The sequence below is a fragment of the Bombus terrestris genome, chromosome 13, assembly GCF_910591885.1.
Source record: "Bombus terrestris chromosome 13, iyBomTerr1.2, whole genome shotgun sequence".
NCBI classification, from domain to species: domain Eukaryota; kingdom Metazoa; phylum Arthropoda; class Insecta; order Hymenoptera; family Apidae; genus Bombus; species Bombus terrestris.
In genome coordinates this window covers 6,029,943-6,040,898 of record NC_063281.1, presented here as the reverse complement: position 1 = coordinate 6,040,898, position 10,956 = coordinate 6,029,943, and the positions used below count along the sequence as shown (strand labels likewise).

The following is a 10,956-nucleotide window of genomic DNA, read 5'->3' as shown; positions in this document are numbered from 1 at the left end:
TTACTATTAACAATTGCAAATTGAAAAGAATAAAGTTTGTTTGATTTCATTATTACTATTAATGAATAAAGATTAGGAAGAATACGAGCTCCTTCGTTTCAATTTCTGCATTCCATTTTCACGAATTAAACTGCGGATATTCGAGTATTTATGAGAAGGTCGTACAAATTTGAAAAATGTACATAACGTATACAATATTCGTAGTATGACATTCATTTAATGGATGGAACAAGTTCCTGTTAAATCCAGATACGATTATTGTTTTTCGAAAAGAATAATTAAGTTAATAATTTATGCATTTTTGAACTACGATATATCCTTTAGAATGGATAGCTATTTTTTGAAACCACCACTAAAAGAATTTCATTCACGCATTCGATTTCGATGTCAAACGAAAAGGACATAATATTATTTTAAAACGCGTCATAAAATTAAGTTTTACTTCTTTAGTTACGTTGACGAAAATATAGATTTCCATGAATATCTGCACTGTAATAATGAATAATATATAATAAATAATAAAGGTCATAAGCCATTACCGAAATCATTGACACTCAGTTTTACTAATAGATTATAATAGGTCAATGGAGGTTATATAATCAAAATCACGTGAGAACCATCGTTAAACCATCGAAATCATGTGATAGATCCAAATCTACTTTCGTGGAATTTTTAATTAACTATCTGCTATTATGATCGTTATCGGAGTTATTAATCACGACGTATCATTGAACTGAATATTCGAGCAAATATTGATCATTTTCGAAATTTTGGAATGTAGCCGCATTACTAGGACTCTTGCCATTAAATCCGCATTGTTGGGATGGATACTAAACCCTAACCATTGGCCAGTTAGGTTTGGAATATTGCCATTAGATTTCTTGCATCTGCGAGTGTTACGTTATATCTAGCTATATACAGCTTTGATTGATTGGCACGACTCCAAACACCATTTTGTATTTTTATGGTTTTATTTTCCTTTTTTTGGCAGATAGATGGAATAAACGAATTTATACTGATGGATATTTAATTTGTTTAGCAAAGTTATAGCAAAGACTTCATAGACAGTTTGTGAACCAAATTCATTGTGCAATATTTTGGATAGGATTAGGACATTACAACATTGTCAACCTGATGTACGTACGATTAATTAATACTAGTTTCCAAAGCAACTTTTGAAACACAATCTCTCGAAACGGCACATTATCGTTTAAATGCCGCGCAATAATCCCCAAACTGCTGTTTCATAAAATTATCCTTTGTATATTTTACTATCATATTTTACTATCATAGTATAGGATTATAGGTAGGATAGTTAGGATAGATTATTGCAATTCAAACAACTCATACGTTAATTTAACAGTACTCATTCCTTTCGCAATTTCATCGTCCATTTCTCGGTTTTCATTTCTCTCATCGCCTGGTTCTCATAGCATAGTCCTCTCAATAACATCAAATAAATTCTACGAACCTGATCAACCTATTTTCCAGGATATGCTACTACTTAATTCACGGGAATCGTATCTAACAAAGATAGTTTTTTTTCCTTCTTGTCGCGACGACCGTCGTCTTGAACACAAATCGTGACTGGAACTTCCAAACACGCATGCTGGCTTAATGCGTTCGTAACTAAATGCCCATTGGAACGATTGGTATTGGACGGTTTCACCAGTATCTTTATCGACGAAAGGGATTGCACGATTGATAGGATTGAATCCTACGGAATGAAGCTCATTTCGGTTCGCCTTTGGGAATAGGCACGTCGGAAGTCTGTTACTGGATAAATTGATAGAATCAAAAGATTTCGTGGGAATGAAAAAGTATTAGAAGAACCGAATACCTCTCGTTGCTCAGTTATTGGAAGACAAACGTGACGTGATATAATTTACTCCCAAGAGCTGATTAACTCGATTCTTTCAAGAAGATACTTTCTACGTTAATTAAAGTTTCTTGTGGTTTGATGTGACTTGGTTGGAAAATGGTTTAATCCATTAAGCGTGAATAGTGTTTCTTAAGTCATTATGCATGAATGTGTAAGAGTTGGCTAAACGTTATATCGGTGGAATATGTTAATTACGTAACTCAGTAATTAATAGTAGTTATTATAGTTATAGAATAATTCAGACTAATTTACTAGAATAACCCAGTAATTATAGTTATAGAATATTATTACATTAGTCAGAAATACCAAAAGAAATTTCTGTAGTTGGAAAAAGATGGTATATTCTTAAGAATTTTATAAACTATTTCAAACTCCATAAAGTTGTAGAATTTGGATGAGAAAAGAAACGGCGGAGGAAGAAATATTAAGCAAATTTTTGAAATTCTTTTATAATCATAATGTTAAAAGTACCCTATTTGGCGCAACTTCTACGATTTAGAATAAGATTTATTTTCTTCCAAAGAACTGCATTTTCTTCAAACTCTGTAAAACTCCAAGATCTGAATGAAAAAAGAAATAGAGGAGAAAGGTATTATTTTTCATAGCCACAATATTAGGAAATATAATTCAATAATATAAATTGACTAAAAGAAAGTTGCATATAAAATGTTACATTAAGACAACACTGAATCTTAATGAATTAAATTCTTCTTAACAATTTGAACAATATATTACTACTAGTTAGATTACTATTAGTTAGATTACTATTAACTGTAGATTTTTTATTCTTTAGACTAGTTCATTAAAAGAAGCAAGAAAAGTGTAATATAGCTATCAAATATTATCAAAAAAGAAAGATATTGCTTGAAAGCTTGACATACTGAACTAGGTGTCAAAAACAATGCGTTTATCAAGAAATATTAAAAAACCCATTTCTTACATTTTTTGCAAACCTAAGTATTGCATTAAAATAATTGAATCTCTCGAATGGGAATACGAAAGAAATTTTCTATCACATATTCAGACAAAAAAACGTACGCGTCTCTGGGGACAGAAGCAGACAATTCTTATTGTGAACGACAGTGTTACCATAAAAAAGCAATAGATATTCGAAACATAATCTTTCTGAGTTCTTTTGTTAATCTACCTTCAACAGTAATCAGATAATGGAGCATGATTATTCTGTGATACTCATATATATTTATCGTCCAAGATTATCAGACACCTGCTCATTTTTTTTTAATTAAAATTAAAAAAGTTAGGTTGAATAATAATTTCGTTCACTTCTCACTAATGTTCATATTTTAAAGAAGATTACAAAAATTATTTAAAAAATGGAAAAATACCATATTCTAATTGTTTCATAAACGATATAAATTCGTAAAAAAATGGGATAAGACACTGCTTAATAGTAACATTTAATAATTTGCTATTAATTTACTATATATAAATAGATTTTATATGAAGATGACAATACTTGATACGCTGTTTCAAGAAAACGTGAATGAATCTATCACTCAATTTAATAGTTAAAATAATTAATTAAAAATAAATCGAATCGCAAGTTTATTTCTTAAAATCGCATAATTAGGCGTATAATAAAATATTACGATAGGATCAAATTGATATTTGAAAGTATGCAATAATAGAAGTGTTGTCTCTAATCGTCAAACCTTGCAAAATTATTTTGATAAATGGCAAGATCCTTATCTGCAGATTCTTTCATTTTTAAATTATAATTTGGATTAAAAAGATTCTTTTAAATTTTTAAATTATAATTGCATGAAGAAGGTTCTTCTTCTTGATAGAAAAACTTTTAACGTTAATGTGGGCAGTGATATTTAAATAACATATATATGCACTAATATATACAGTTAATAATAAAATATACCACTGCTGTGCCTTTTAATGATGTCATTTAAATTCATAGTCTGCTCACCTCATAAAAGGTAGTAACTATTGCTTATAGTTATTAACTAATCGTTAATTTACTCGGTTTGATCAAATTCAAAGTACTGTCAGCTACTACAAATCAAGTTCACTGTATTTCATAGTATCTGTCAGTTCCTCGATAAGGCAGAACAGATTGATAACAGAATGCACGTGTTTCACTCTCGATGCTCTCTGTTTGCAAATGAATTTAGGCAGTTGGCTAGCTCTATAAATGAAACGATACTTATGAGTATGTTTCTAATTAAAGTACTACAGCAAATGTTGATTAACACTCCGTCGAACCAATTTGACGCTTTAATCCCGTCGGGAACGTGGATTGGACTGAGCTAAATATCCCGTGCAGACCAGGAGTTGTGTTATCTTGATTAATGAAGATGTCGATGAACAAGTGTCATGAGATTAATGAAGAATTATATAAATGTAGAATCATAATATATTTTTAATTCTCATGTTAATTCTGGTTATCTATCGGAGATGAATGCAACTTCCATCTAATTATTCTTAGAAACAATCTTTTTATCTAAACTAAATTTTTGAAAAAAACTCGTAGCATTATAATTCTTGTAAATTTCGAAATTATGGAACTTTTGAACTAGTGGTGTAAAACGCTTGAGTTTATATATTCTTGACAATCAACAAATTTGCTACTTTTTAACAAATAGTCTCGATATTTGTTAATATTTTCCTCAGATCTTTCTTCTTCCTCTCTATTTTAATAAAAGATTTTTTCTGAAATTTAAAAACATACATATACATACATATCTCTTATTGAAATATTTTTAATGAACATGATCTATATCTTCATTGATGTTACATACTGAAACACGAAGCTTCTTACTCATTACAATTAATTTCTTTCTGTAATTCTCCTTTCTACAATTAATAAAATAATTTGTTAGAATAGTGTAAAATTTGCTGTAAAAATGAAACTCTGTCTCTTTTATCAAAATTAGTTCACAGTCACCATAAAACCAATTCAAGTGAATTATTTGAAAAAATTGTCTACAATCGTCGTTACAGGTAAAATGGTTAATCTATTTAGGCAACAAAAACTCCCACGTGATGCTTTGTAGAAGCATACGATCGCTAGGATACATTTAGAACACAAATGGCGTTTTCTTTTGATGAAGCATATTGGTATGGAACGTATAGATACTATGTTTTATTCTCTGCTGATGGCACATTCGATGTTCAATCAGATCCCTATGTTCTTTTCAAAGAATTTCAGTTGTCGAACGCGTTCTGTCGTCGATAATTGGCCATCGATTCAACTCTATGCGAACTTCATTCGAGTTATTTTTAGAGCGCTACTATCGAAAATATCGTGAAAAAGAAGGACGTACGACATACAGAATTTCCTGCTATTAGATGCATATATTATTAAATATTGTACTATGTATTTACAGTAGTTCCTCGTCCTAATTGCTTGTAATTCAAATTGCTAACGTCTAGGCCGTCTTCGAGAACACGTGCTGTTGTAACTTGCTCAATCCCAAATCCAGATAATCACGCCCGCCTGATCATACATATGTACGTATGTATATGCGTGAAACAGATGGTCTCGACAGTCGCTTCGATTTTCTTGCGTTCCAATTAAGGGATTTTGCACTGTGTCTTTGTAAATTATTGTATTTTACTTCAGCACTAGATTATTCTTCATTTTAATACTCATGAAACATTTATTTCATATTAATGATTTACAAATCTTTATGTTTATTCTTATAATATATAATGTTTTATATCGCCGTATCTTTATTAAGAATTAAATCGACACTTTATTAAGAATTTTTATTCAGCTTTAGTACGATATAAAAATTCAGAATTTTTAAGCACCGTAGCTTCTTGTTTAGTTGAGTACCTATAAAAGAATTGTCTAATGATAATAATCTATTAAACTTCACATAAAGTGTTTTATTTCTTGTATGTTTATATTGAAACATTTTGTAGGGTAATACTTTTCTTTGCGATCGCCTTAGAGCTTTAGTAGAATTTAAGTGAAGAATTTCTTCCAGACATATTTAATTCTTAATACATGAAGTGAGATTCATAAAGCGCTTTGTTTTCCCTGTGTTTCTATCAAGAAATTCTATACAGTATTTCTATCAGAATTAATTAAGTTTAACGCTATTTAAGTGTTTTATTAATTACGTGGAACAACGTTTAGAATTTTACGTTTTACATTTTCATAAATAATTACTTTTCCATATGAACACCCATAAAATGTTCATTAACAACAGTAATCCACAATTTGCTTAATTTTTCTACATTTTCATTAAAACGTCTATTCTATCGTTCTACTAGCAATCAACGCAAAAAGGTTTATTCTGTTTGAACACAATGATTTTTTCTTTATTCCAGCATCTACAATATTCTACAAAAATTCTTTTCATCAAGAACAGTTATTCGGCCATTTATTTTTCACATTGTTTCTAACGAAAATGCGGCAACACTTCCAATTTGTATGGAAATGTGAAAAACGAAAAAAGCTATTCTTCAATAACAATTCCATGGCACAATTTCGAATGTGGTTGTGTTTATTCCTCCGATAGAAGAAAAGAAAAACTCGTAGAATAGAGTTCCATAGCGACGCAGCATCCTGTGCGTTTCAGAAGAGAATCAAGTAAAGAACAAAAGAAATCCTTAATGCCATGTGAACGCGGAAATAAATGAAGGGCGAGCAAATGAATCGCTGAAAAATAATTGGAGGCAAAAGCCTCTGTTCCCGTATTGCGAAACGGAGGATTCTTAACAATTTTTTTCAAAAAAGACAATCATCGTTCATGCATTATGATGTAGAAAAAATACGATTAATTGCAAGAATTTAATCGTAATACCTTTATTCGAATCTTTGATCAAATGGGGAGATCGTTCTGTTCCGCAAAATCATTTTACTTAATACTTTAATTTTTATTTGACCTATAAATGAATGAAATACCATTTCTCCGTGAAAAAGTTTATTTTTGCTCCAATGTGTTACTATTTTATTACTTTCGACGCAAATTGCTTTTATATTTTTATCTCAAAGCTATTCCGCTGAAAAATGGAAAAATCGTGTGAATAAATTCTTTCCACTTAAAAATAATCTCCTAAGAAATTTGGTATTTTTTAAACATTAACATGATCTATCCCTATAAAGAACCTAAAGAAATTGATCTATAACGAAAAGTTCGTTCATTTAAATTTAAACGAACTGGATCCAATCCGATATTGCAATTACTTTAATCGAAAATTACTTGTATAAATAACTAAAAGTATCTCGAGCCATTTAATTTCCTCTTATATGTTTTTCATTTTAGACCACTTTAAAAATCCCCGCTTAATCGTGTACAGTTTGTATTTTCAAGAGAAAAATTTATTGAGTTCCTATTTCGTAATTGCTGCTCAGTTGATGAACATTTGCCAATCGAACGATTTTTCCGTTCGATAGATTTATAACAGCTTGACGGGAATCTTTTTGTTTTACGAACGATTTCGCGTACTGAGCTTGAGGCTGACTTAAATCTCCCAGACAGACAGCGAGAATGGGCTTTTAATCTCTTCTCAACGAGCGATCTGTACTTACTCTTACAAAGCAAACGAGGTATCGTTAACGTTCCATCCTTTTCGATCGAATCTCTTAAATCGAGAACTCGTTTCAACTCGAAGAAAGGAGAAAAAGTAAAGCGGAGGAAGAACGTGGATCTTGAATCCTGCAGTGGTCGCTTGGAAGTTTTACTACCTCAATTCTCTGATCTGGTACAGGAGAATTCTATCACTGGCAAGGGATACTGACAAGGATATATTACAGCAGTTTTAATTGGAAGTTGACGGGCAAATTCTTCAGACAAAGTTTTTATAAACACAGTGTGGATAATTTACAAGTAATGGTTTGTTAAATATTTTAATAACGAATGATGGTAAATACAGCGATTATTAGATTATGAGTGTGTATGTAATTTAATGACAAAATTCAAACAATATAAAAAATACGTAAAAGAATAGATAAATAATAATAATAATAAAATCGTTGCCCTCGTCGTTTTTCAAGATAGTCAACTTGCAACAACTCACAGATCTCTGTGCAGATCATGGTTCCACGAAGTTTTGTACGCTTCAGTGTTCAACGTCTTCATAATTCACGCGACTGCGACTAAAAATGGGTGTCGTAAAAAATAGGGCTTAATGACTTTCGCCATTCTCGCAGGTGCACGCACAGGTATGCCACGAGAGTATTATGTAGAAAAGTTGGAACGCGCAAATACTTCTCATGCCTCAGCAAATTTTTTGCTTGAAATTTTCTCAGACATTCTGGAGATTTTGCAATCAACTCGAAGCATAAGGAAATAATAAAACCGCTTATATTGCGTTTTCAGGCGATTATTAGAAAAAATTCCTGTAAACGTATCAACGAACTTATAATTTAAAAACTTCTTGACGATGTGTCACTCACGAGAGAAAATTGTGAAATTACATCTAAAGTTGTTAAAAATTGTCCGAGAAATGCCAAATAAAAACTCTTTAATCCATTTCTACAACCTGCGATTTCCTTCATAAGTTTTTATTAAAAACTTTATCTACAACAAACATTAAAATCCTATACGTAGAGTTAGTTTAAAAACAAAAAGGACGTCTCTAAAAAGCGGAATCACTAATGCGATTTTATTATACTTTGACTACTTCTAGTTCGAGCGACTGAATCTTTCCTTCGTCATTCGTTTTATACGGTAATTTACAACCCACGCAACATACATAGCATCCCGCACTTTAGTGTATAAACTTTGCCAGTATGCTCTGTGAATAAAAATAAAATTAAAATAGCATGTAGCAAAAAGTTGACTGAATGCTTCATTACGAAGTTAGAAAACCAAATCTGTATATGTAAGTTTTATTTTATCTATACCTACGTGTGCATTTCGAAGTGTCGTCTATCTTTATGAATGTGTACAATTATCGGCGTTATATTGAATTTACTGTAGATCGAATTTCACGATGACTTTGCCTAATTTCTTTGCGTGTAAGTACAGTAGAATCATGCGCAAAAACAACAAATAAATAAGCCGTTTAATGCAAAAGTGGTGTAAGTGAAGTTTTTAACTATTTGGCTTAACACCACATCTTAAAAACGCAACCTTTATTCTGTTTACTGCAGAAGTGGTGTAAGTATATCTTCATTAGTTTTCAATGGATAGTAGAATAAGTGAGAATCGCCGACTTAACTCCCTGCAAAATTTTTACTTTATTCCTCATTAACCAGTAATCAATTCCTTTTTATTTGCAGCATTTTTTCATTAAGCGGCTCTTATGTACTTTATACCAACACGTACCATGAACATTATGTATCTTGCTTTGTCCTGTATTAAAAGTAAGAGGAAGAAGTTCGACGTACCTACACATTTATCACCTTTCATACTTTGTTATAACATGAATAATGAAGCACTAATCGACTTTTTGCTACCTGACATTCCAGTCCTATTTTCACCCATAGAATACACGGATAAAGTTTATACAGTAAAATATAGGACACCCTGTTTATTTCTCACAAGATCGTCACTGTATATTTTATAGCTATCCAAACTTTGCATTCCAGTTCCACATTTCTTGATCTTTTGAGAGGTCCCAGTCCCCAAAGAAGGAATTCAAATTATCAGATCAACTGAGGGAAAAAAAATTATTGGTCAGTCCACGTTTCAGTCGTCCATCAAAGTTCAACCCTCGGTGGATGGACCGAGTTTCCTTGTCCTTCTGATAATTCTTTTCTTATACGAAAGATCGTGGCGATCGTTTTCCTTCGGCTGAATCAGTCTGCGAACTTACTTTTTTTTTTTTTGCTTAATTCCACGTATTCGTACTTTCCCTAGGGGGAGTAAAGCATAAAAAGGAAAACAACCATGATATGTATATATGTGACGTACATACATTAACACGGTCGTTCGTGAAACGAAAACGTCACGTCGTCGCGTTAAAATATTCAGAATGTTTTCATCGCGTCAATTTTGCTGAAAAAATGGAAGGGAAAAAAGGTTTTATTCCCTTCGTGGAATTATCCAAGAAAAAACTTGATCTTCTCCAGTAATACAGGCTCATAATGGTGGTTAACATCAAATTTTATTCCGGGAATTTTGCTTTGTAAATAAAAATTCTTTTGAGTTACCTATACATATATTAAGTTACGAGTTATCTTTTTTACGTAGCCGCAGGAAATTTCAGTTTTTGTAGGTGAGAAGTGGGAATTTCTTGCACCATTGCGCTATTAGAATCCAGATCCCTTTATTTGAATTCTAAATTCAAATAAAGACATTGTCGCGATCTAATCTGTTGTGATTAATTTGTTACGATCCAAGTAGTAATCTAATGCGTAAAAGCAATAAAATCGAGATATTATTTGATAATAACGAATCGAAAAATTCGAAAACTTACAATTTTATGCTTTGAACATTTGCCAGTTTAAATATTTGATACAAATAGTAATTTTGAGAAGTTGAAGCAGTATAATTATAGTTATGCAGGTCCTACATATGTTCCAAATGTAATCATAGTACGTAAAAATGTATGTGATTATTCCAAATTCATTTGGGTATTCCTAGGATTAGCTCCTTAATATCTGCATTGATGCAAAGCTTTTGGCATATTTGGTTTTGATTAGTTAGATCGTATATTAATGGAATGATATAATGTAACTGCAATATATATATACTAACTATAACCCTAAACCGAACCCTAACCGGCTTAAATCGAAAGCAGTGAATAGCAGTTTTTGAAACCTTTTATAATTCCGTAAACATATTCAAGGTCTTTTCTTTATTTTATTATTTTACATGTTTCATTATTTCTCATTGTACTCTGAGTGAAGCACAGAAAATGCTGGTTATAGAATGCTAAATAAAAATTGTCAAATTTAATCTTTGGTTTGAAAGCTTTAATGTGCATTTTGAATTTATGTGAAAATCAGTTTAAAAAATGAAGTATTAATCATTCTAACGCATTATTCGAAATTACAATGAATCAATCGAAATCATTGTTATAAAGTACATTTTAACAAATAAAAATTTCAGAATTTGTCGTAATATTCCGAACGTAACTAAGAAATAAATTACCGAAGATGTCAGTTTCGTTGCTTTTGGTCATCGTTACTCTGGTCGATT

The 10,956-nt window shown here is 31.2% G+C and overlaps 1 protein-coding gene across 2 annotated transcripts in view; it reads right to left on the bottom strand.

The window, feature by feature from the left end:
* The window catches only part of LOC100650658, a 316,011-nt gene that overhangs the window by 176,049 nt on the left and 129,006 nt on the right, over positions 1-10,956 (bottom strand). The gene's annotated exons all lie outside the window — the stretch shown is intronic.